The sequence below is a fragment of the Anarrhichthys ocellatus genome, unplaced genomic scaffold (assembly GCF_004355925.1).
Source record: "Anarrhichthys ocellatus isolate YVR2014 unplaced genomic scaffold, GSC_Weel_1.0 scaffold123, whole genome shotgun sequence".
Classification (NCBI taxonomy): Eukaryota; Metazoa; Chordata; class Actinopteri; order Perciformes; family Anarhichadidae; genus Anarrhichthys; species Anarrhichthys ocellatus.
The window spans coordinates 302,646-330,383 of record NW_022280153.1 but is presented as its reverse complement, the minus strand read 5'-3'; positions in this window follow the sequence as shown (position 1 = coordinate 330,383).

The following is a 27,738-nucleotide window of genomic DNA, read 5'->3' as shown; positions in this document are numbered from 1 at the left end:
CGCTACCAGAGCCGGATACAGTGTCTCTACGTCACTTCTTATTTACAGTCAGAAATTCTGTTTGTTTTTTCGTGAGAGAAAATTCAGAATTCGAGAAAATTGGTGAATGCTGCAGGTTCTTCTCAAACACTTATTCATGTCATGGTCCAGCTGTGCTTCCTCATTCCTAGTGTGTTTCTGTGTTACCCCTTCCTTGTGTATATTATTTGGTCCCCTGCTTGTTATTTCACTGTGTATGTGTGTGTGTGCCTCAGGGTGTGGCACTTAAACACTCTGCTGCTGCAAATCAACCTGCACACCTGAGACTTACCCACTTATTGTAAATAAACTCTTGTTCAAATTGCAACGCGTTATGTCGCCGTCCTGCTTTTTTGTCTCGCAAACAAAACGCAACAGTTCAAGACATTTTAAGAACTAATCCGTTCGAACAGAGCGGTCCTTGCATGAGGCCCAACAAGATTAAAAGATGCTACAATTATCTGTGGACTCATCACTACAAGTGATTTACACATTGTACGTTGCCATATGATTAAATGTTTCATACAATAATATGGATGAGAGCTTCTGTAAGAGAAAGGATTGTTCAATGATATTGTTACTCAGAGCAGAGTAAAAGTGGCACATTGGCGTGCACCATGAGACAGGTTGATGTGATCAGGTAGACAGAGCCAGCATCATTTGCTAGTCTTGTGCCAGACAAGATCAGGTTATTACCATAATGACTGTTTGGACTCATCATGGAATGGATTGCTGTTGCCTTACAATATTTCTTACCGCAATGCCAAGAAAAGCAAAGTCGTTAAATGTATCTTTGTTTCGCACTGTGATAAACCAACACCAGTGGTGTTAGTGACATCAATCGGCTTAATCGTGTAATTAGATTGGTTTCATCTTTTTTCATTGTTTGATCATTTTCAGGCTCATCATTAGAATTTCCTCAAAAAACATCCTAATTCTCGGCTATCTGTGTGTTTGATGAAAGGTCACTTTCAATTAAACTGTTGCACAAAATGAATCAATTAAATGGTGATGACTGCACAAATGATAAGATTCTCTTATTATAGGAGGAAAGTCATCGATCTGACCTGACCCTCTTCCAGTGGAAGCCAGATTCAGTTCAGCAGTTAAAATGAGCAGGTTGCCGTCCATCCAATCTGATCTGCAGGTCAACTCAGGCATCTAAACTTCTGTATGTCTCTTATGTAACTGACACACAAACATACGCGCACACACCGATGGGCTCACATTACGTCTATCCATCTCTCACTTCCATCATTCTTTTCTCTCTCTCCCTGAAGCAGAAGCAGAGTATTGCCACGCATATCAATGTCTGCTTAAATAAATTATGAACAAGATGTGGAGAGAAACGGGCAGAACAGACGCCAGATCTGTGGTTTCCTCCTCCTATGTCCCCTTGAAAAGCCCGTTCTGAACATACATTGATAATGCCATGCTTTGAAAACACCTCAGGTTTATTATTGAACGGATTCCACAATGGCTGAATATTGCTGAAACTATTTTAATATTTGTTTTCTGAACAAAAAAGCAATAACGGTTTAGCTTTGTGTAAACTTGTAACTAAGTAATGTTAGAGGCTTAACATTTGAAATGATTTAATTAACCATGTTTGTCCAGTCTGAATAAATGGCTCAGATGATGTAATCAGCATCGTGTCGTTTGTATGGGCACACACACACACACACACACACACACACACACATCTTAAACAAAGCTTGGGTGTTCAGACTTACATTACCATTCTTTGGCCCTGTTGCTTAAAACAAGCTAATTCATCTGAGTGAAATACAGACGCAGGTTTAATGTTTCCAGTTATTCCTCTGTAACAGTGACAGCCTCGACACACACAGTCTCGCCTGCCGTCTCTCTCTCTTCCATTCCATTCATCCCAATTCAACATGAGAGCTCCAGCCCCCGGTGGATCGGCCCCTTTTGTTATATTCAGGTCGGTGTTTCTTGGCCCCTGCATCGGGCCCGCTACAAGCTGAACACGACCCGACGACGAGAAACCCATAAACTTTGATTAATCCATTAAATTATCATGAGCTTGTTTTGCAAGACCGCAACCGGGGCCGCACGATTGCACACGCTAACACCCACGCTCGCGTGAGCACACACACACAAAACAACAGCATTTGATCTGACCGGCTGCTGTTTACTTGATATCCTTTACAGTGGAAGTGGATCCTATGAAGGAACCGAGCGGATCACCTGTTCTTCCTCAAGCATCAGGTGATACTGTTTGGTGTGTGTGTACACGTGTTAGCATGCGTGAGGTGTTGTATCACATTGAACAATACGGAGGGTAATTAATTGACTTTCTTATCTTGTGTCTTTTTAGCCACACCTCTCTGCGCCGTGTGTGTGTGTGTGTGTGTGTTTGTAACATACTCCCTCCGTCTCCCGCTGGCCCCGTGCACAGACCTCAATCTCATTAAAACGCCTGTGAACTTTCTAGAATATCACGGCCCGGTTACCTGAAGCCACCGCGCCACACACACACACACACACACACTAGGAGGGTTTTTTCTTGACTTTCTGCAGCCGCCTGGCAATTCATTTGTTAGTTAGGAAACATGTTTCACATCCGGACACTCGTATTTATTTACCTCCACGTTCTTGGGCAGATTATTATTTTCTTTTCTTGAACCGTTCTGTAGCATCTTGTAGCCATTTTTCAGCCTCTTTAGTATTTTGGAGTGACGCGTGCTTTGACTCCAGAATGCTGGATGAATGTGTGTTATTGACCATGAATCTGCAAATGTGAAAGGTATATTTTGCAATGTTCCGTCTGGTTATTCTAAATTAAACCAGTTCCTCCATCAGTGAACCTCAGTTCTGGTTGGTTATAGGTCGAGACCTTTTATAGCAACCTGAAGAAATGAGATCAACATGCCCTCAAATCAAGCTCCTATCCTGGAGAACGGGTGTGTATTTTCAATCATGGGCAAACTAACATGGCTCCCCACAAAGAAAAACGACATGCTTATTGTTAAACAACAGTGTAGAAAACAATTACATTTGCATGTAAGTACATTAATATAAAAAAAAGCATCATGATGCTCGTAAGCAGTCAACATACAGGTTAACATGTTTTTCCAAAACCTTGTGGCACTAAATTCAGGTCGGGAATAACAAGTTGAAGTTCTACCGCCAACAAAACAACAACCATCTGAGTGTGGTACTTTTAGGCTGTACCAGATATTGTGCTGGGTTTGCTGATTTAGGGTAAACAACAAAAATATCACTGTCCGGCTTCATAATTTGTCATTAATCAATGCTATCGGTAGCCCTTTACCTCTGTCTGTGGTTTTAACACATATTTAACCAATGAAAAGTACTCAAAAAGAGCCCGTCACTAAATCTCTATTAGTCTAACTATTTTTTACACTTCTCACAAGTAGTGTGTCAGGGGGATTCCACTCATCGGGTTAGGGACGGCCACTTGGTGTGCGATGATCCCCCTCAGATGGTTTGCTGTCCCCCGTCGGGTACATTCACTCTAATGATGCCACGAACGCCGGCTCTAGGTCGGCTTGAAGAGGCCCAGTGGGGGGAAGGTGACTCGCGGCTCCGGCTGTGAGCCCGGACCTCGCCGCTTCCAAGGGCCGTGGACTTATGAACAACAGGCCTCCATCTCGGATGTTAATGTCGTGATTAAAGATGGGAGTGTTTGCTGAGGAGCTGAGCTAGCTAGCCATGTGACCCCAGCGGCTGAATGGCTGTTCAAACAGACAGTAAAAACACTTGACCGAAAGGCCAATACCTATCACCAGCTGAATATAGTTCAAAAGTACAATGTATTTCATTTTGATAGTTTTAAACATGTTGCAGATGCTTGCCTCGTCTTTAAGGTTATCCCACACTGAATCAGTTCATAATACTGAAGGATAGAGGAAACACAGTAACAAGGGGAAACACCAGAGGGGACTGTGTTGTACTACACAGACAGCAAGTTTGGGTCTTCTGAGTCACAGCCACCCACTACTGGAACAGTCTTCCTATTGAGTTAAGAGAAAGCACTAATTACCCAACCTTTTAAACAAAAACTAAAGGGACGGCTTTAAGCAAACCAAACCTGCAATCACGAGCCATCATATTACCTCATCTCTGGCACTGCTGTTACATACTCTCATTGTATTGATATATTGTGCTGTGCAGTGTTGTCAGAGATGGGCAGTATTTCTATTACTTGTATTTGAAATACGTATTTCAATTACTTTTGAGTATTTTATAATTTGTATTTGATAGGGCCGATACAAATCGAACGTAATTTGTAACAAAATACTTTAGAGTGGAGTAATTTTGTATTTAAAATACTCAAAATACTTTCTCCACGAATCAAAAAACAGTTCACGAGTTCAGTCTTCAAGTTCAACGGATTGTCTGTCAAGTTAAATATTTTATCTGAGTGTGACAGATGTTAACTAGCTTGATGTATAATTGATGTCTGGGTCTGGCTACATAGCCTATTGTATATACATGGTGATGGTTATAATATTAAGCTAGCGATCGATGCTAACATGCTAATGATGCTAGCATGCTGTCTAGGCTAGTGCATAGCCAGTGTTTAGCAAGTTAACTTATCAGTTGAGTAGCTGGCTATATAGGAAGAGGGAGATTGGGAGCTTGTATGTTCATGATAACCTTATCAAGAGACGTCTGACCATCTAATCTTGCACTGTATTACAATTTATGCTGTATCTTCTCAATGTGAATGTCATAATGCCATATCAATTACTGGCAGATAATATAGTTCAGTTAGCCAGGCTGTGACAGTAGATGTCCATTTGTTAAAAAAACATTAAATATCCAATTTATTTTATTTAAAAGGCATATTATGAAAGTATTAGTTTTATTATGTCATACATTCTACAGTTGGCCAGGTGGACAACATGTCTGTGACTATTCATCCTTTTTGTGGGCTTCACCAGAGCTTTGTGTACATATAGCCCAAACCTGAATGCTCTGCTATACCAAATTGTGAAAATCCAGAAAAAAGTATTTCCTATATTTTAAATACAAAATACATGTATTGTATTTTGTTACATTTTCTGGCACCAGTATTTTGTATTTTATTTTAATACATTTATTTGAGAGGTATTTTGTATTTTGTATCAAAAAACATTTTGATGTATTTTTGCCCATCTCTGAGTGTTGTACTGTTTGCTGTTTAATTGTATTGATAATATTAGGCCACTAAACTGTAATAACCTGCCCAGGGACTACAGACAAAAATGAGCTCTACAAATGTTCTTATTAAGTTCATAAACACAAGTACATAGCAAATTATATTTTTCATTCATTTTATTAGATAGGCCTGTTTATTAATGTTTGATTTGCATTTGATAATCCTCTTCTTCTACCATAAATATTCTTAATGCAAGTGAATTCTGGAAGTAGGGACTTTGTTGTGTTCTGATGTTGTCGACCAACAGTGTGACTACGTTGTGTCTTTGTTGGGAAGATGCTTTGTTGTGCTACGTTTGCTGCTAAAATATACGGGGTTTTTTTCTTCTTTTTTTAGGTTTGTTGTAAACTGCAGTCACTCTTAAAAGTTTTGATCAATGTCGATGCTTAGAAAATGAAGTGCTTTCCTTTTTAGTGCCGCTTTGCTCTTTTTTCATTGGAAATCTAAGTACACGGGGGTGAGGGACAAGGACTTCAACTGAATTTACGTTCACCCGTTCCTCAAAATCTCACATTTATCCTTCACTTTGCTTTTTGAAGTTTGTCCCAGTGCCTCTCCGACTCAGTTGCGATGTGCCGAAAGCAATTTGGAGATTCAAAGGACGCCGCTCGGCTCCTCCTTTAAAGCAACACTTGTGCGCGGCGGACACGGAGGCTCTATTATGATGACAAATCTGTTGAGAGTTTAATGTCTTCGGAATGCAATTTGTTCTACAGCGACGTCATTTAAATAATATTCAGAGACACGCTGAGGGTACAGTAAAGCAAACGTGCACATTTATGTGTGTAAAAGTACAGCATACTTTCAAACAAAACCTGAAAACACCTGTGGCAATCTATCATCTCTCTGTTACCCTCCTGACTTTCTTCACACACACACAATTGCTGCTTAGTTGATGCTTGACAACATCCCACTCGTTGGAACACAAGCTGTGTAAAGACGTGGGTGTGTTTGTGTGGACAATTGTGCTGGCATTGAGTTTATTAATGGCGTTTATATGTAAGAGCACATGTGATATCTGCAACCAGGCCTAAGGGAAGCCAATTGGGAAAGTGCCTTGAACGAGACGTGAGGCCATTCTCTCATAGACTTCTATACAATCAGACTTATTTTTACAACCGGAGGAGCCTGCTGGTCAGTAGAGAGAATGCAAGTTTTAAGACACTTCCTTATTGGCTTACTAGTCACAACTGGAGGTTGTTGCCTGGTTCAAACCCAGAGGCCGGCTCAGGTTGACTGGCACCAGTGCTGAAATGTTACTGAACAGATCTGCCCGGCCTCTGTTTACACTCGTACATCGGCAGAATGTGAGTGTTTTACATTGTCAACCAGGCCTTTCTGCAGGCCATTACGGGCTATTTAAAAGGCAAGGCCACTGCGAGTGAGTCACAGCTGCACGACCCCCCCCCGACATGGCGCGGCTTTGGATGTTACATATCCTCCATTACTATTTCAGCCCTTGCTGGCTCGGGGGAGATGTGATTACAGGGCTCTGCAGTAAGCCTGCAATCTGTACAAGGGGCTGAGGGTAAATAATTGATGAAGATTCGGCTGTTTGAAGGGCTGAGTGACTTGAATGTTGTCCCGCAGACAGACAGAAAGAAGAGGAGATGAATCAAGGTGGGGCGTGGGTTTTGGATCGACGTTAGTGGGGACACTTGATAAGTGGGGGGGGGGGGTTCATTTCCTGCAGTTTATGATGGAAATGTAAAGGGCACAAAATTCAGATGGCAGGTGACAATAATTTAATGGAATATAATGCAATAATGCTCTCAGGCATTCCGTGTTGCCTTTACATTTATTCTACTTTACTTTTCTTGTTTATTGTCATCTTTGCTGAGTCAACACAATGATTTACTCTTCTGTCCTCTTTTGTGACCTCATGTACTATGTGTATGTGGCACTTATTCACATCAATGGTAACTTTAATCGCTCATATGTGTTTTGGCAAGATTTCTGATCACGTTCAAAACTTTCTGCACATTCAAAACATATCTGTGTCCTCTGAGAAGTCAACAATTTGAGAAAAAAAATCAACCTGTTTTTATTGATGGATGATCCAGTTAATGGATGAGTGAGGGGTGTGGAATGAGGGTAGGTAGTAACGGGGCACATTTCAATATACACATAAATACACAAATACTGTACATGTACACAAATAAAACGAAAAAAACACAAACCAAAATACATTTACAAAAAAGGGGGGCAAGAGACTAGAGGGAAGAGAAGGAAAAAGAATAAAATCGTTTGCTGTAAATTGTGCGTTACATTACTGCCCTGCACTCTGCTGAGTTGGTAGCGCCCCCTTCAGACCGTTATTCTGTCCGTAGTGCAGGCAGTAGAGTAATAGGGACCAGGTTCAGCTGTTTACAGCAGAAGCACACTTGTCTGTGTGTCTGTTCAGAGATTTTTCTGCAACTGTTGGTAGGGACATGTCCCCACCGTGTATATGTGAACCGGCACTCTTGGAATCAAGATAGATTTTTGGATTTCAAAGGTGCAGGAAGAGGATTTAGATTGAGGCCTTTTTGTCTAACTTTTTTTTGCTTTTTGTTAACTTTACTCACTATTTTTTCCTCATGCCCAATCACCGCCTGTCGTCTCCTTTCCCATCTGTTTTATGTCTTTTCCCCTCCTTCCCTGTGCCTTCGTCGCTCCTCTCCTCTGTTTGCTTCCTGCGTACCCCCTCCACACTTTCTCAGCTCAGGTGATCTAAGCTACCACGACAGCTATTGAAACCTAAGGGATTAAGTAAAACTATTTTAGTGCATGGGGCTACCGCCACAATGTCTCACACACAGTCCCCCCTCAGAAATAAAAGGTGATATAAGGTAGAAAGACAGCTAACTTCAACTTGGTGGTTGGAGGGGTGGGGGGGGATTATGTCTATTTTCAACAGGATCACAGGTCTTCCAGGCAGGGATAGCAAGGTTGCACATAAACAGCATGTGGTCCCCAGCACAGGAAAAAAATTATAAAAATAGAGGTGAACACAAGCTCGTATTCTCCACCCACACATGTGAAGAGAGAGCGCAGTGTCACACAGCTACTGTCAAGCTATTCTCACTCTCAGGAAGCCAGAGCACCTGAAGTCAACACCTGAGGACGAGGCATATTCTTGTCTGCCTGTGATATGCAGGATATAAAGTACCATTACCATCAGAAAAGAAAAGTCAATGGATACAAAATACACTATGAGAAATACACTATGATCAAAAAGAGAAAAAAGATGGATGGAAGTTTACAGAACACTGTTCCCTTTTCTCTCTCTTTTTTTTTTTTTTACCTATGTTTGAATTTAATACTTTTTTTGGCCACACCAGCAGCATGGCTCTTGATGTTTGGTCTTTGTGTCAGTCCATTGGTCAAAAAAATTAGACTGAAATGTCTCAATAACTTTTGGATGGATTGCCATAAAATTGTGTACAGATGTTTATGGTGGATGATGCTCTTACTTATCTTCTAGCGCCAACACTAGTTTGATATGGTAGTTTTTTTAACACAGTATTGACAACTGTTGCATAGATTGCCATGAACCTTGGCTTGGACATTGAAATTCCCCAGATGGTGAACTGTAATACGTTGTGACCAAAGTCCTGGAAAATTAAAGTCTAGTCCGATGGGAATGTCTTTGTGTCTAATATTAAATAGCAGATGCTAGCATGCTAACATGCAAAAAAACTAAGGCGATAAACATGAAACCTGCTGCACCTCAACACATCAGCATTGTCATTGTGAGTAGTGCCGGAAATGTCTTTGATGCAGCCCAAAATGCTAGATCGGGTGTCGGCGCTATCACGGTGTTGGGCAGGTTCTAGCGTAGAATAACATTAGCCAGAGGTAGCAAAGTGTCTGCAAATTTGCTATATTTTAAACTGGAAAATCCTAACAGTAAAATGGCGAGAACTTTAACGCACTGGTACAGAACTGGTACTTGGTATTGGCTGCTATGCAAGTTCAGCATCGAGTATCGAGAAGAGAAAAATGGTATGGTCATCTCTAATTGTCAGTATGTTGGCATGCTGATGATTTTTTGACAAAGCTTTCATTTTAGCTTTGTGTTTTTTTAAGACTTAACCCCCAACACCTTATTTGGATGCTGGGGGTTAAGTTGTAGATTACACACCTTAAGAGTTTCCTGAACAAAAAAACTGTTTCTTCGTAACAAAAGGTAATACATGTTGCTATGGATACTGTATCAAAGTGGGTGCTCGGCTGAAAAAGAAAGCAGTTAAGAGAGTGAGCGAAGGGGAGAGGAGAGGAAAGAGGACACAAACTTCTGTGTAGTGATACATCCAACACTCCCATTTCAGTACATGCATTATTGTAAAATACAGTAACAGGAAATAGGGAGGGAGAGAGTGAGAGGCAGGTCAGATGCAGTTTAGATTCTACAATTGGATCAATGATGGTATCAGGAGAGCAGCTCCTGAAACCAATTTGTTCATTTATGTGCTGCATAATTCCAATGTTTTTTTGATACAGTATGATTCCTCATCTGAAGTCAATGCATTCATTCATTCATTCATTATCCAAACCGCTTATCCTGTTCAGGGTCGCGGGGCGCTGGAGCCGATCCCAGCTGACATTGGGCGAAGGCAGGGTCCACCCTGGACAGGTCGCCAGTTCATTGCAGGGCACATGTAGAGACAGACAAACATTCACGCTCACATTCACACCTACAATTTTGAGTCTCCAAATAACCTGAGCTGCATGTCTTTGGACTGTGGGAGGAAGCCAGAGAACCCACGCTGCAACGGGGAGAACATGCAAACTCCACACAGAAGGACCACCCGGGATCGGGGATCGAACCCGGGCCCCTCTTGCTGTGAGGTGATAGTGCTAGCCACTACCCCACCGTGCAGCCCATAAGAAATCAATGCACGCTGTTCAAATGCTTCTGGCTGCACATATAACTGTCTTAGTTTGTCTACAGTCTTATGTGCTCATCAAGCAAGAAGCCGCATTATATCACAATATTCCTCTGCTAGAACGTCTGTTACTTCAAGCATCCCTGATCACAAATCTCATGCTGAGAGTTTGGGAAAAACAATTTCCTGACAATGTCAGTTGGTGTCACCTTCAGTTATGTTGACAAATAGCAGAGAAATACGATGCAAACTCTATTTTACTTTCTATTAGAACAAAGGGACACACCTCTTTTGAAAATTGGAAAACACCTTCAAACTTTTTGGACCCCCCGCTGCTAATGCCTTGGGCTACTTTGTATTTCTGACAGGGAGACAGACAAAGTAAAAAGAAGAGGGACGACGTGAAGAAGAGAGAGGGAAGTGGATCAAAAGAAGATAAAGAGTAGAAGTAGAGAGAGTATGCAAGTGTCACCACAAAGTGAAATGAATCTGCGTGTACATAGCGACTACTTATGGGCTAGTTCTTGAGCCAGGAGGCAGCTAACCGAGCGCTTTAACAACAAACCAGGTGTGTGCCGGAGTGCATTACAATAAACATAATTGAGCAAAAAAAGATTATCACAAGACTTTAGAACTCAGACAACAGACAGTCATGCATATAAATGTAGAATGTGTGAGGAATTTAAGTTTAAAAGCATTCCTAAGTATGTTTAATAGCACCCCTGGTGGTGGATATTATGTTACAGTGTATTTACTTATAGAAGTTTAAACCAAAAAGCATAGTCATTAGATGTATTGAACACTGTAAGTATAGTCATTGGATGTATTGAACGATGAAGGAGATTAGATGAAGTAGTAGGAGAGTGAGGGTTTGCAGGATACGCCCAGATGAGCCAGCAGAGACACCGGCATCAGGAAGGAAACAGGAAATGATCACGTAAAGACATGCTGGCTTCAGAGGAGGCTGGACCATCGGGTCAGAGGGCAAGGAGGAGTCCAAGGGAGGTCAGCCAATCACTGAGCTGATATGGGACAGTTTAAAGACATTCGTAACAAAAGACAGTGTTTCTCGGGAGAATTTTCAGACCTCGTGATTTTCGTTGTACAGCTAACTGGATTTCGTCGGACTGTTCGGTGAGAACTCATTTGGTCTCTGCTCCATGGAACATATTTCTATCGATAGTGTAATTCAGTTTGTAACTGTTTTGGTTCTGTTAGATATGAAATACTTTTGATTATAACTTGAACCAGCTGATTTTTGGCACTGCTTTGTTGACGGAAGACGGAGCAGAGTGGTGGGGCGGCCTTCCATTGTCTGCGAGAGTCTGGACCCTAACAAATGCAAATCATGTCAACAATCGTTTTACATTGGAGTAAAAGTGGGTCTTAAGATGCCTTTTAAAGGAGCCATGAGATTCTGCTGTTCTCATATTTCCAGGGTAGTTTCGGTACACCTACTGAGAAGGCCCTGTGTCCAAAAGGTTTTAGAGGGATGGTTACCAGCCCTTGATCCACGGATCTGAAGGGACTAGCTGTACTGTGTAGGATAGAAGTTCTGTAATAATAGCTTAGGGCGAGACCATGCAGGGCTTTAAACACAAACAGAAGAATCTTATAAGGAATTTGACACCAAACGGGGAGCCGGGGCAAAGATGCTAGTATAGGCGTAATATGGTCCTTTTTGTTATGTTTGCACAGGAGTTTGGCAGCTGGATTCTAGAAGGCTGATTTGCTCAAGCTGATTTGACAACTGTGTTAACCTGTCTATCAAATTCGGATTTTTGAATAGGGTCTGATGTGATTGGATATCTGATTGAGGGTCTGAGCAGTGGCGCTGGAAGTGTTATTAAGGCGGCGGAACAACACAATCTCTGCTTCGTTTTCAGTGGTATCCCACCAAATAAATGCATATGTAATCCACGTGATCATGAACCAGGAAGTATAACGGCCGCATGGGTCAATTAAAAACCAGTCTGACCGCTGGCCATGATGTGTGTGAGAAAAGACGTCAATGTTGATTTATTTGTCACGTAACTTCTGCACTTATGTATCGCCACATCCGTTGTTATTTTAACCCAGACCAGGATCCATTGCTTAACCTAACTACGTTGAAGATTATTTTGAAAAGACTGGAGGAGGAGGCGTAATCTTTTAAACATGCCTCGTCCTCATTGGAACAGTTGTATGAGGATACTTCGAGTGGGGTTTGGGTCCGGTCTGGTCATTAGGTTGGATAGGAAGCTACAGCATCGTGTCAGAGACTGGTGATTGCTATCTTCGCAGTTGAAACGGCGAAAGAATGAAGGGAGGACAAATGTAGTTTGAGTGGTAAAAATTGCTTCAGCCACTAAAGTCAAGAAAACTGTCTTTACTGCAGATTTGAGGGCTTAGGTTTCAAGGAGTATTACATCAGTCAGCTATGGACTGTAGGTGGGTGATTTTCAACGTATTGACCCAGGGGAATACACATTGAACATTTGGAAGAGATCATAAAACCCTTTCGAAAGTCACCTTAATGTGCCATACTATGAGTGTATTGTGAATTGTTGTAAACTAGAATTAGGCTTCACAGTCTGTAAAAAGCTATCAATATCATCATTCCTTAATGACCGCTTTTGTAATTAAGACTCATTAGCACTTATATATGCTATGTATTTATTTACTGTACGGTTTAAGACATGCCACACTGATCAGTGCTGCCCAGTATTCCATGAAAATAGCTACTAGCTCTAAAAGTCGCCAGATGACGTCATTCGCTCATCTATTGGTGACCTCAATTTCGTTTACCAGAAGAACTTGAACTTCATCCCCATGAATGCATGTGCTTATTTTGGCAATTCCATTAAATTAATTGGTTTCAGCTCAAAAATGCTTGTTTTACCAGGAACTGGGAAAGTTGAAAGAAAAAAAGGGAGACAAGGATAGAAAAATAAAATTTAGGTTAACAAGATGTTTATCGATCGGTACATTTGGATTTGGGTTTTTTTAAATGTGTTTTAAAGAAGCTTGCGTCTTTCAAACAAACCACCTGATAGAAAGCACTCAATGTTAGAAGTTGTAATGAGAAGTCTGTAAAAGCAGCTACTCAACGGTACATTCATTTCAATAAAAATGTTCTACCAACTTAAAACTCAATTTATATTTGATTATCCAATAAAAAACACGACAGTGAAAGGAATTTTCTGCTCCAATTACAAAGTTAAGAAAAGCTCTTTTATAGATCCATTCGTTTCCATTGAAGGTTCACGTCTCACTTCATGGAGGGAGTAACGATCAAATAAATAGATTTGTAGATGAACACACACACACACAAACACTCATCATAGACACATTGGGAGTTGTTTGCCTCTGTATAATTGAGCGTGCAAAGAGCAGAAATAACCTTGTTTCTTTTTCATCAACAGCATCTAATAAAACAAAAGCTTTATTTTCCAAACTGTTTCTTTTCAATCCGACAGATCTCTGGGCATTTTGACATTTTAAATTAGTTTCCCTTGGTCCCAGGGTAAATAAACCTTTTCCGTCTGTGTTAAGACAATGCCATCCGCCATTATTAAAGCGAATGATTTACAAGTAGCTTGATCTCTCTTTCATTCTCCTGTCACCAACTAAGGTTCAAGGTTTCTCACTGTCTGCTCTTTCCAAGAATCAATCCTTTTGTATTTTCAAATTGTTGCAATTACTACCAGGCATTGTTTACGAGATGATGATGCGTGGGTGAATATCTGAGTCTGCAGTGTGACACTTTCTGTGACTGTCGCTTGCTCCTCTCGACTCCGTTTCTTCGTTCATCACCATGTTGTGCAATATATATGAAGGCTTTCATAGTCTTAATTACCAGGAATTGTAAGCAGCAGTGTTGTGTTGTTGTTTTATTGCCACGTGAGGCTCTTGGGATGGAAGGCAGTGTTTATCCGTTGATGATTCTGTCCCCCCATATTTTTTTGTCCGCACTGACATGTTTGACCGTGGCACAGAATAAATGTAACGAGTGATGTGTGTGTGTGTGTGTGTGTGTGTGTGTGTGTGTGTGTGTGTGAAATGAGCAGTGCTTCCATGTTGGTCATCAGTTACATTTTTCAGTAGCCTAGCAACAATTGCAACAGTCAGCCTCAAACACATAGCTTGTTGCTCGCTTCCCTCTTAATGTGCTGTCAACATTGCAGGATACTGTATTTAAAACTAAAAAAAGAACTGCACAAAAGCACTGGTACAGTAGAGACACTAACGAGGCACAACCACATGTACTGTGGCAAATTGCTTCTTGATTTAAGCATGCTTATTTACTAAATCATCAGCTAAAAGGTTTGTGTTCATTTCTCGATGTCACACCCCTCCAGTCCCTCCACTCTTTACATCTCTTTTTCTCATCCTTCCTGCTCCTCAAATGACACAAATAGCATCTAGGTCCTGGAGATTAGTTTCCATTAGGATCAGAAGCATGCAAAGCACTTTCCTTCTGATGGCCACTTTGCTGATGGGTGGTCCAATGCAACCTCACAAGGATTTACAGGGTGGGCACAGGGAATACAAATGAATGCAATGGCTGACCCTGCTGAATATCAATGGCGACACCCATGTTTTTACTGTGTTTATACACCACACGTTGGTCTTTCTAATTTTCGTCTCATGGATTTTCACGGTGCACGTGAAGAGACAGTTGAGGAAGTCATCGCCTGCTGGCTTTTTGTTGCAGAAAGTAGTGACTGTGCATCAACGACAACATTGAAGCAACAAAAGCCAGTATTTGTTAGAGCGATGGAGGCCTACGCCGATAATCATAGAAGATGGAGTTACAATACATAACTAACGTTTAGCTATGTTGTACACAAGAACTATACGGCAGTCAGTCAGATCAGATTTATATTGACTCTGGCTCAAACCCATTAATGGGGATAACATTAAGCTGAGCTACCTACCACATATTTTCATTTATATCCTTAACACAGTATATAGTAAAAATGACACTTACCAACCAAAATGCTGTGTGGGCTTGTATGACATCCTGCTGCAACATATGTCTACATTTACTGTAATGAACCTCCTTTTCTGAAAAATGACTAATTTCCCGTGAGGTACATAAAATGTGGTTTTAGATGTACGTCACATCTGCAAACCTCCGGAGAATTTATGCCAAACGGAGAAGGTAGGGACTCAGCGGTGGGCATCACATACACTGGATTTCTATGCAAACTTCATCTTATTACATTGTTGACAAATATAAAGAGCAATGCTTAAGTAGACGGTCACGTTTTAAGACATGTGCCATTTGCAATACCAACAGCTACGACAGTAATGAAGCTTATTCCGGGTGCTGAATACACTGATAAGGTGTACTGACACATTTTCACACCAGAACATTTGCTTGTCATGCAGTGCTTTCTGTAGACATGTGAATATGACACATATCTGCACATCATGTGTATCTCCTTGCTGCTACTACACACAGTACGGCTTGTGGTTATTTTTGTAAGACTTTCACCTGTTTTTGTGATGAATGGAAAATTACATTTTTACAAAGGGATACTATTTTTTCACATTTCTACAGATGTTTACATTTGACTTATTAGACTGCTCTTCAAATGCCATCTTAATAATAGTTGCTGCAGTGACCTTATCTGCCCAAAGGGATCATTCATAATTTCATGTTTGGGTACCACTGGTGTTTTAGCTGGATTCCCCGATGGTCCAGGTGGGTCCACGTCTAGTGAAAAAGCCACACCGGGTCTGGGATTCTTCACCAGTGTGTTTTTGGCTGAAACTATTTTAACTGATTTTAAGTTATTAGACGGCAACTTGCAGCAGCGTGGCAGGTCACATCCCCAGTGAAGGTTCCGGTGAGTCATCCTTCCCAGCTTACTGTGTGCGTTTGCTGCTTTTCTCCCCGGGAATAGCCCCACAGCAGCGTGACGCACAGCAGCCTGTCACACACATAGACGCACACACTCACTCATGTGCGGCGGCTGCCTGTGGGGATTTGTGTTCATGGGGGAGGGGGGGGGGGATGTTCATCTCTCCAAGTCTCTTTTTTTGTCCTCTACCTGTGAGGCGACCAACAGCTGGTTCACCCTGACTAACACCCTCGCGTGCAGCGCATCTTTTAGAAAACAGACACCAGCACATATTCGCTGTTTGTAAAGCTTTTATCTGAGGTGGGGTGCCAACGCGAGGTCAACATAACGAGGTAGAGCTTGTTGGCACATATTGGCTGTTATTGTAGGTGAAATATATATAAATATATGTGGTGATGGAACTATGGCACATAAGAACTACATACAGTGGGTAAACACAAAATACAACTACATAAGTCAGTAGGATGTTGTATCCTTGTTTGATACCTGATTGCATTATGCAATCAGGTATTATGCAATCAGGTATCGTGTCCACTGAGAAATTGAACATTTCCAATGTGTTCTGCCTGGAGTTTCACTTTCGTATCTGTATTTGGAGGCCAACATTCAGAGAGCTTCATTCCTACTGTCTGTTAAACGTATATTGTCTGTCAATACAGGACTAACCAAGTCACCAATTTACTGCAGGGAACAAATAGCCTAAAGGTGCTTCAAAAACTGCTTCTGATAATGCAACTTGCATGTGTCATTCCTTTTTTCAGTTTGTTTGGTGGTGCATTCAATACATTCCTGTCGGTTACAGGACAGCCACTCTATGCATGTTGAAACATACGCAAAGTGTGCAGCGTGTGCAAAAAATATACATTGGAGCTGTAATTCGCAAGTTTTGGCATATCTGCATACACTATCAGTTATTTGAGTTTCCCACGTGTGTCCTGATGATGCAGGATGCTATCGCCAAAGCTGTCCAATCAAGAAATGACCAATGATCAGTTTGTACTACTTCATATTTACTCCACGTGGTTTATTTGTAATATGTCAGTCTGAACAGGAACCGTCATTCAGTTACTGAACTACAGCTCAATCTTCAATTAAACCAAGAAAAACAGCTTCTCATATTTAGTTTTCAGGAATTTGTACATCGTTGCCCTTATTTAAGGCATCGTATTTAACATGTAAATCAATGTAAATTAGCCAAATACCTGAGGAACACCGAAGGCCTACAGTGGATTTACCATCCATTTACATGGATTTACAGTTAGAGATATTAATGTGGTCCTCTGGGCTGTTGCCATCAATACGAACATGTCTTCAGTCGACCCACATAGGGAAGTGAGTGTTAAATGAAGGCTTTCATAGTGCTTTAAAATGCAATATTTGGCAACTGTCATTTTCACTAACATTTCCCTTGATGCATGTGCAGTTTAGAAAGAAATGTAAGGTGCAAACACACCACCTCTGTCATGCCTACATGTAGTGTTCACAGTTTCAAAAGTGAGAAAACGCTCTCTGACATACGGTTGAAACCTGTTTTGCTGAAGGCTTCAAAACCTTTTTTGAACGGTTTCTCCTCCCTGACTCCAAACCGTATTTTATATGCTTTGCAGCGTTGAAATCAAAGCGGGATCACAGCTATCTCCTGAATTCACCTGCTCTGTGTCGAGCTGGCGGTCCTAAAATTGTGTATATGTGACTAAAGTCCTGCCTGGACGGGATTAGCTTTTACTGAGATATGAGGTAATGTCATTTTTTTACTTAAGTTTATTTTTGGTCCCTGGAAAAACATTCACTCGTGATTTTGGGCGTATACTCTATATTTCAGGCAAACTGGTGGAAATGGAACTTCATTCTGAGGTTTCTTTCTGTTCAGTGTTGCCACAATTGTATTTTTTTTTTACCAGAAAGATGATGACATGATACACAATTTGAGTAATCAAATCGAACAATCAAGAGGTCATGAGATGAGTAATGATTTTTCTTCCATTTGCATTCATTAGCACATAATCATCGGTGTCTACGCGACTCTAAAGCTCAAACAGATCTCAGCGAGGACAGCGGCGCTTTCCTTCTTATGAGCATTTATTTCCACAAATGTGTGTTTGCCTGTTTGATGGTGGGCAGGCAGCAGTAGAACCTGCAGACTCAGCAAAAAAAAGACTTGTTTCTTTCATGGGGCTGAGGCTGTACTCCCTGAAGGCAACGGTGTGAGGGGAGGGTGAGTCCAAGCCGAGCGCCACCTTAAGAACTTTTTACACAGGACTGGTATATTACGGGGACTTTGTGTATTTAATGAAATAACGGCCAACCTCTGGGTTCTGCAAAACACAAATAATGGATGACAACTTGCATAACTTGTGAGTGTACACTGTGCTGTAAATTAGCCGCTAGCAGGCGGCTACCCAGCTTGTTAAGATGAATACCATAGGTGTCAAGTTCAGTGTGTGATGGAAGTCAGATAGATTATGTGCATGTATTTGCATTTTTTATTTTTTTTTAAACGGATAAATAATTGAGGACGGCATTGAAATAAGGTGTTTTGTAATGCCTTAAGACACCCCCTTGTGGGTGTGTATCTGCAGTGTGTTAGCGGTGGTTATTGTCGGTTGTGTGCATGTGTGGATATTAATAAATTTGATATGTCAGGCAGGACCACGGCAGGAGGCAGGGTCCAGATATAACCACGATCCATGGAAACCTGTGAGGAGAAAAAGCACAAAGACTCCGGGGAAGAAGCAAAGTTAGTAATGGGCATTAATGAGTTATGGGAGTATGAAATTACCATTTTTGGGGAATGTTCAGTGTGCTACTGGAGTCATTGGGGAAAGGAAACTGAAACCACAGAGTTGTTACTTGTAAAGCTGCTGTCAGTTGAAGGCTGGAGGTTCAATTTAAGCATTTGGTTTGATTAAGCATTAGAGCTATAATTAATATTGGCTGATAGATCATCTTTTTTCCCCCTTTTTTGGGGGGTATTAGTAATAAAACTTTGTTGTTGTATTGGAAATAGATTTGGAAAAAAGATTGAAGCAATACCCAGGCTTCAGAGTTTATTCTACTTTAATAATTGTTATGATCAAATGATCTGTTTTGTGCTATAGCGAAATGTCAGGGGAGAATGTCTGAAAGCGGAGTGGATCTTAAATCCATTAAAAAGTTGTCAACGGTAAATTACATGAAATATCAAGACCATAACCTGGAAAACAGTCAAGACATTCAGACAGTCTACAACAAAAAACGTTTCCAGCCTGGTGTGCTTCACATTTATGAGTGCTGTAGTAGTACACGTCTAACTAGGCCTTTATTTTAGCAATGAATGCATTGTCACACCCCTCTCTCTCTAGTGTCAGTCAAAAAGTCACACCACTTCAGTCCATTAATCGCCAGCTGGCCCTGAATCTGCCAGAAACAAGTGTGCTAATGCCTCAGATTTGCGAGGCCATCCTGGAGCTTGATGTGCGCCATCTGGGAGACGTTATTACGGTGCACTTCCCCTCAACAAGGCCTAACGTGTAAGGGGTTCTCAATGGACTCGAACACCCTCCCCTCTGGGCGGGCCCCCAAAGATGCGGTGCTCCAGGGTGAACGATAAAACCCAACAGGCAGGACGTCGACAGGCACCAGTTTGGCATTGCTCGCCAGGATTTCAGACTCATCACAGTCTGGTCTCACTCACAGGGCGCCAAATACCGACGCTTGGGCAGTGGCCCTCAGCGTTTTTTTTTGTTCGGACACAAAAGGCACCCTTTAGCGTCTGTATGAGACTCACCGGGCCTTTTGACCAACCCATCCATGTCTTTATAAAAGAATCATAGCAACAGGCGTAGTTTTAAGGATACATTCGTTTCAAATATAAGTTAGTTAGCCCCAACAATTACTGTTGTATACAGTATGTTCGTCGAGTTTTGAAATCACATGTTGCATCTCTGTCCTTCAGGTGCAATTGGGATGTTTTTATATATAGATATAGTGAGGAGGAGTAACAGTGAGATGGCACACAGCAATCCCTTAATACATTAGGTTCTGAAAACATGTTGATATGCTAATGACAGTGGACAAGTTGCTTTCAGCGGCTCTATTTCATCACAGCAGCAGGACTTCTAAAACAAAGACAGCTGTGGTCTTGGCCTTTGCCATCTTTGTGAGCCACAGGTGCCAGCAGGAGGTGTTGGAAAGTGAGCAATCTTCACAGGGCGTCCTGGTGCCTTAATGGCTGGGGAACATGTCACATCACAGCGCCAGCGGTTCGACTCCCGGCGGAGGGGAGTCTTTGTTTCACGTCATGCCCCTCTCTCCAAACATACAGGGTCTTCCTTTTAAGATAGCGTGAATCAAAGTGTGCATATGATACATTTTGTATTATTATTAACAGTATTGTAACAATTTCCACCCCATGTCACACACACTGGGGTTAGATGACTATATATATATATTTGACAGGGATTTCAAAAATGAAAGCCAATTTCGTCAGTTCTCTGTTTGGTCTACTCAAAGTAAACTTTGCTTGGTTCTTTAATAAAGGATTACACGAGGAATCAGCTCTCTGTCTTTGCCCCCCCTCCCCTCCCTCATCTCCTCTCCCCATCTGTAGTCATTGCCTCACCTATTCATCTCCCATTCTCCACCATCTCAGTCCTCCTTCCACATTTAAATGTTATGGCAGCAGTCTTTGCCCCATTTAACTGCTGATATGAGCCATCAGCAAGTCATTTAAAGGAAGAGAGAGAGAAGGATGTGAAAATATATAAAGGAACACAGAGAGGGAAATAAGATAGTTACAGACAAGTGGAGAGAAACTAAGACAGGTATACAGAGATAAAAGACGGGAAAGGGGACGTGTTATATATGAAAATACGGGCGTTGGAAGTTGGTGACGAACAGTGAGAGCTGTGGAGGATCGTGGCAGAGGGCTGACGGGAGCATTCACAGTGATTAACACTGATCAACACACAGGCCTGGGATTGCAACAACTACTTCCTAGGCAGTGCACGCACACAGACAGAAATTACTTTTTTTCTTCAACTAAGCCACAGGAAACACTAAACTAATTCTGTTGAAGCAGAAGAGGTACTTTTAGCAGAGCAGAATGGTTACTATGCTTGATTTAATGGGCCTACGGCGAGAACGGGGGAGATGGGTAGACATCCCGGGGGAGGGTGGCATGTTGGGGGTTGGCTCTACATTAGAGTATACACAAGTTTATTTTTGTAAATAAACTCGTGAAACACCTTATCATAAATGCCGTAAATATGCACATACATAACAGGATACGGAGGTCATATTTATTATGTAGGAAATGGCAGGGGCATAACAAACATTATATACTATCCAACTACCTTGCAATGGTACACACATACATATGCATTTTGCACATGTCGATGATTGAATAAAAAGTGGCAGGTACCTGAAAATGATCCTCACCTCCTCCTCCCCGCCGCCGGGAGGCTGCTTCACCGGGAGTAGAGCTCCGCGAGACGTAACCCCCAGTTAGTAGTTGACTTGAATTCAGCAACTGCAAACCCCAAAGCACCGGGGTCTGATCCTTAGGCACTGCTGCGGTTACATGGCTTAGACCCAGCCGGCACCACCCTGAAGGGTGAGATGAAGGTGCAGGTCTTTTTCTCGTTTCTGAGAAAGAAAATTTAACATAAACATAGATGGGTGATTTAAATAACACTTTGGCAAATACCTTTCTCTTTAATTCATTTTGCTTACATTCTTGCATTCAGACCAAATGACCAGATCTCCTGCTTTCTGTCCAACCCTTTAAATCTCCCGTAAGAACCTTAAGAGTTCTGGTGTTCATTGACTATAAAATAGCCTGCCTGTACTTTTGCCTTTTCTTACAACAGATACTTTTTCCATTTGAAGCTTTTGTTTAATACTTCTACATGAATATCACATGACGTACTCCTCAGCTAACTTTGATACTTTCACATGAACTGATTTTTCAGCCTCTGTTCATCGAAACACAATCATCCTGTGTCTACTTAACCACGGGGAAGTGTATATGCCGGTATTACGCAGTCTAAGCAAATAGTACATTATTCCACTGAGTTTGGTTTCTTTACCTCCTATCAGCCTATAACTCTCGGTTCTCAGGCCTCCTCTTTCCCTGAAACTCCAATGGCTGACTGAACACTGACCCCTTTAAAGGGGTTAATCTTGAAGTTCATCTAATGTGAAGGAGCCCAGTGTGAAACTGCTCACTTCATAAAGATTCCATTTGCCAGACTGCGTCTGTGCATCCCTAATGAAGCATGTAAATTAATAAATCAGACAGTAACAGTTAGTTGTGAGGGATTATAAGAACACTAATATATGATTGTTTGCCATTAATTACTGCACACATTTATCCTTTTAAATGGTTCTAGCTTTATTCCTATATTCTACTATGCATTTTTGCTCCCAAGTATTTGTTGTATTGAGGCAAGGATAATATGTACAGCACCCTATCTATTTAACAGATGGGCTCTGCCATGGTGTGTCAAAAGCGCCGCTAGCACTGAAAGAATTTCAGTGGGTGTCAGTGCGGGATATTAGTGTACCACAATCACCACATAATGCTATTTGAAGCCTGAAAGGACCAACTTTATGTGGGGAATAGATGCAATTTGTTGCCACAAAAATGTCAAAATGAAAGACTAAAAAGCCCATGTATTGTCTTGTCTATCAAATGCCTTTATTGTCGTCCACTCCCCTCTCTTTTCTCCTGCCCTCCTCTCCATCTGATGTCAATTTCACGTGTTTTTCAAATGCACAACAACCTGCTGCAAAGGTTCTTGTATCCTTTGAATTCCAAACATTACTGCCATTAACGGCCCTCTCTGCTCATCATGGAACAACAAAGTGACCAGACACTTGCCCATTGTGTGTGCCCTCATGCAATCACAGTGCAAGAATTTATTTCTGTGAGCAGTTCCACCCTGTGGAATAATGCGTATTGATGACATAAATGCTGTTATGTGCTGTACGCACACAAGCTGATGTGCATGTGTCACAAAAAGAAGCAACGCGCACAATCACATCAAACTGTCTAATATGACAAAACTCTATCATATGAATGGACAATTTTGTTGGGACAGCTTTTCTTTGTGTCTGTCCAATTCAGGCACCACTGCTTAGCAAGTTATCATTATGTCGGTTTGAGACTGTCCCCTAAAAATCGACCCCATAGGTTGTTTCTTATAAGCAGCTTATTCTGACCCATATTTACATTTGTTTGGCGGCATCCTCAAGTGGCCTCAGTGAGCAGGAAGTCAGGTGATGTAGCATAAAAAGCGACAAAGTCTGCATAGGTGGAGGTTGGGGTGGATGCATAGACTGTATACAAGGAGTGGACGTTGTCGTGGTGATGCCTTGAGTTCAGCATTTTGGCCTTTGCCATCTTGGTTTCTTTGCAACCAGTGAACCGTAGAGACGACCATATAGGGCTCTGGTAGCTGTTGCGATCTGTCAATCACAAAGTAGCCCGCGCAAAAGCATGCCATGCGTTAACTCATGATCACGATGTTTACTGAGGGAATTTTCTCAGTCTTCCATACAGTCAAACTTATTTTGTAGCAACCAGTAGAGTCGCTCCCTGTTGGCTTCTACAAAGAATTCAAGTTTAAAGGCACTTCTGCATTGGTGTCAGTTGTCGCAGGGCGGATGAACGGTTCAAACAAACACAGGATGTTTACTGAGGAGGCTGCTTTTTGTGTCCCTGGTTATTCTTGGACTGACGTCACGTACATAATGTAGGTTAACTTACATACTTAACAGACGTAGTTATGAGCCTAAACCACCATCTTTTTTTGACCAAAATTTTGGTATGGTCTGCAACTTTACTGTTTTGTTTCAGTCTCACCCCTCTCATCAATTAGCTGCAAACTGACTGTATCAGGCCAGCATTGAGTGGCAGACAGACTAAGCTAGCGATCAGCTGGTGAACATACCGGTGCATGTAGCAGATAAAGAGCTGGATGTTTGCCCGAAGGATAGGTGGAGGAGGCCAAAACGGAGCTAAAAGAAGAGTGAGTCACATTTGCCTGGTGCCTAGAAACACGATTCCAAATAAATGCTTCTGCTTTTACGTGTGTGATTAGCCAAATTCTTTGCTAACATGCCAACTTTATATGTTCATCATATGACAGTTATGTTTACAGATTCTTCTTTTGGCTGAAAAAAAGAAAGAAATCTATAAATATTGCTTTAATAAAACTAGGTCATCCTTGCTATTTATAGCCAGTGGAGCTGCTTTGACAAGCGGCATCGACTGGAATCTCTGTGCTCGCTTGAGTTTGTTGTTTGGGAGAGTTTTTCATGCTCACATGTAAGGATTGTACTGAGGTACACTGGATAACATGCGATTGTGGGCGACAGGAGCAAAAGCCTAAGCAGTTTTCTTCTCTGTCCCCGAAGTTCTGGAAGAGTTTAGCGTGGAGGCCGATGAGCTGTGTTCTTTTGGCTCATATGAAATCTGCTTCAGGGTGTTTTTTTTAACTTTAAGGTTATAAGCTTCGACGCTTGAATAAAACTGTCTTACAGAAAGGTAAACTGCGGGCAGGTCGGGAAATGTGTTTTTTTTCTCCAAATGCAACGCTCCTTTGGTTGGATTATTTCATATCCTTTCACGTTCTGTGTGTGAGAATATTACAATTCCAGCAGTGACACAGGCACACAAATACACACACACGTTCTCATATTCGCTCACACGAAAACCTTGTTGGTCTGCTGGCCCTTTTCGCACTGTAAAGATATTGCTTATTACATCCGGAGCCCATTGGGGCAGGGGAAAGGTTGAATTAAGGATTTGATTGAAATAGGTTGTGACATGCTAGCATTTAACAGAGCACCACCAGTCCCTGCGTTAGCCCCGGCTAGTTCTGTCAAGCCGTTGAGGAAAGGTCAATGCTAATGCTGGCTGGTTAGCTCACACGCCTCGCTCCATCTCTGTTACACTCGCTCTTTCTCTCCCTCTCCATAGCTGCTCGATGCCAAAGTTAATTTCTATAGACCTACACATAATGGGTGTGCGTAGGAAAATATTCCCGACAATACCTTTTCCCTACTCCCCTTTATAGGCAAAACAGAGGTCAGAAAAGCCCCATTGGAGCATGTTTTGGCTCGATGGCTTGCTCAAGGACACTTCAGCAGAGCAGGTGTGTGCTGACACAGAGGTTTGAACCTCCACTCATGCATTTGAAGAGTCTCACTGAACAGCTACAGCCCCCGTGTCATCCGGCAGATTCATTATGTTTGCACATTACTTTTTTTTTTTTTCGCTTTCTCTCTTACTAAGGTCATTGCAGGTGACTAGGCTTCAACGCTGCATTGCTGACAACTCATTGCCATCTGGCCGCCTTGTTAGTGCATCCAGAAAGGTCACAACTAATGCACTGAAGTTAGCTCATATACTGGATCTTCTCCAGATGAATAGTCTACATAAAGGAGGTTAAACATATATATCAACAATAAAAGTAACATTTGATTGGTTATTTATCTCGCGAATAAAACCACATGACATCACACACACAAGTCAACCTTAAGTTATTCCCCCTTCATAAGTGATATACATTAATACCTTAATGCCTAAGTACTTTTGTTGCCTAAATCCAACCAAGTAGTTTCATCGCGTAAGTAAACCCTAAAAGTGAAGTAATATATTTAATGTTAAGGAAGTAGAAGGGACTGAAACACCGTCCCTGAGATCAAAACTGACACTAGAGAGGTACGTAGAGTGTCACAGTTTGAGGCGTAATGCCACTGACCAAGCGGCGGCCTTTGATGAACTGGTAGTAGGAATGTGTTGGATGTATAGTCGGGTTGAGAGGAAGCACCTTGAAGCTTGATGGGTTTTGTGGCACCTGAGCGAGTCATGCAATATCTGATACATTGCCTAAAGTGATGTCACTTGAGTCAGCGTTGGTTGGCGCTAAAAAATACGAGTTCAAAAATCTAAAAATAAATAAATGCTCAAAGCTACATTAGCTGCTTCTAGCACAACACACCAAAATATCTGTAAATGAACTGTCTAAGGTCGAACTGCATTGTGGTTAATATAGGCACCAGGTTTTATAAGGAACAAGCGTGCATAGAAAAAGTCTTTGGTTCTGCAGCATGGATGACATTTTATTTTTTTCCGTCTAGTATGAGTGTTAGGTGTGCATTACTAAATCAGTGGAGCACTCTTTTATGGTTGATCGCAAGTTGCTGCTCAAGTGAAGAAGTTCAAATACCTTAGGGTCCCTTTTCAAATGAATGCAACCTGATGTCTTTAAGTAACCCTCAATCTTATGCCCATTTTTCTTCACCATGTAGCATAAGATTGAGTGGCAGATTGACGCAACATCATCAGCGATATGATCATTAATGCGTGGGCACTTTTCGCCTCCACATCATTTTCACTGGCCCGCTATAAAGTGTTCGGCTATTCGGCTATTCAGAGCGAGGGCAACATTGTCAACGAGCCGTGACACATGAGCCATCCCATTTGTGAAATTGAATGTAAACCAAATGTCTTCTAGGGCACCAGAGAAATTAAATTTGATGACAAGAACTTTGAGTTCAATGAGGAAACATAAACACCTTTCACTTTTTTTTTTGAAATGTGCAATTTTGTTTCATAGAAAAGTCACTGTCTGTCAGGTTTTTCCCCTTTGTCACATGGACATACAAAGCCTGACAGACTTCCAGCACCGCACAAAGAGATGGATAATACATGTGGCTATTGAGCAGCTGCTGAGAGAGGGGACGGATGGATCTGAAGAAAGAGGTGTCCATTTGAACTGATGGAGCTCCAGCAATCACCGGGAGTCAGTTCAGCACTTAAAGCAGCGTCATACGGACTCTTTTGATACCGGTGCATGATTCACCAACCGGGTTCCTCAGATGTCTTTGGATTAGAGTGAAAAGTCCAAAAACCTCTTCGGAACAGAGCGGCATCTTTTGTGATTTTCCTTGTCGACATGAGTATAGAGGAAATTCTGGTGGCAATATTTTAATATCAAATATGTGTTAATGTCATTTTCTTGCACATTCTTGACTTTAATACAGTTTCTTTCCTGTTCTAGTAGATTCAGAAGGTTGATTCTTTTAGTTCTCTCTGGCTCTTTTCCTGCTATCGGCTCCTGCCATAATTCTGCTGCAGAGTATATATTTGAATGAATAAGAATCTAGCTATTTGACTTGTGTTTATTTCGCCTGTCCTCTCTGTCTCCGGCCTTCACCTGCAACCTCTTTGCCTGATGTCGCCCTATTCATCTTTGTAAGCAGGTCAGTGCAATGTGAGTCGACTCTGCCAGAGGTGTGTCCTGGAGCATGTCGGGCAATAAGGAGACTGCTGTAAAGGATTGCTATAGAAGCACAACAAATCCTGGATATTATGCAGACTGGAAAAAGAAAACGACTTTATTTTTCTTGTTGAAAGAAGAGTTCAATCATTTATTGTCCAGTTAGCGTGCCTTAATAGCACTTTCTCCTTTTAATCAAATGACAATATATTGCGTATCACACAATATATTGACTGCACAGAATATTATGCTCATCATTTAGATTCTAAGCATACTAAATGTTATTGAACTCAGTGCGTTTTCTAGTGCTTTATATATATAAATAATAGTGTTGTATTGGGCTCCATAAAGATAGGCGGTTAAAGATGATGAATGGATTATATTTAAGTATACCAGTTGGTGGAGACGAAACACGGAGCTAATAGGAGAGTGAATAACTAAAACAACTCAAAATGAATGCTCCATGTCTGATTGATGATTTGCCAATTTTGTGTTTACAATGTTGCCAATAAGGGGCCAATGATATTTAATTCTGC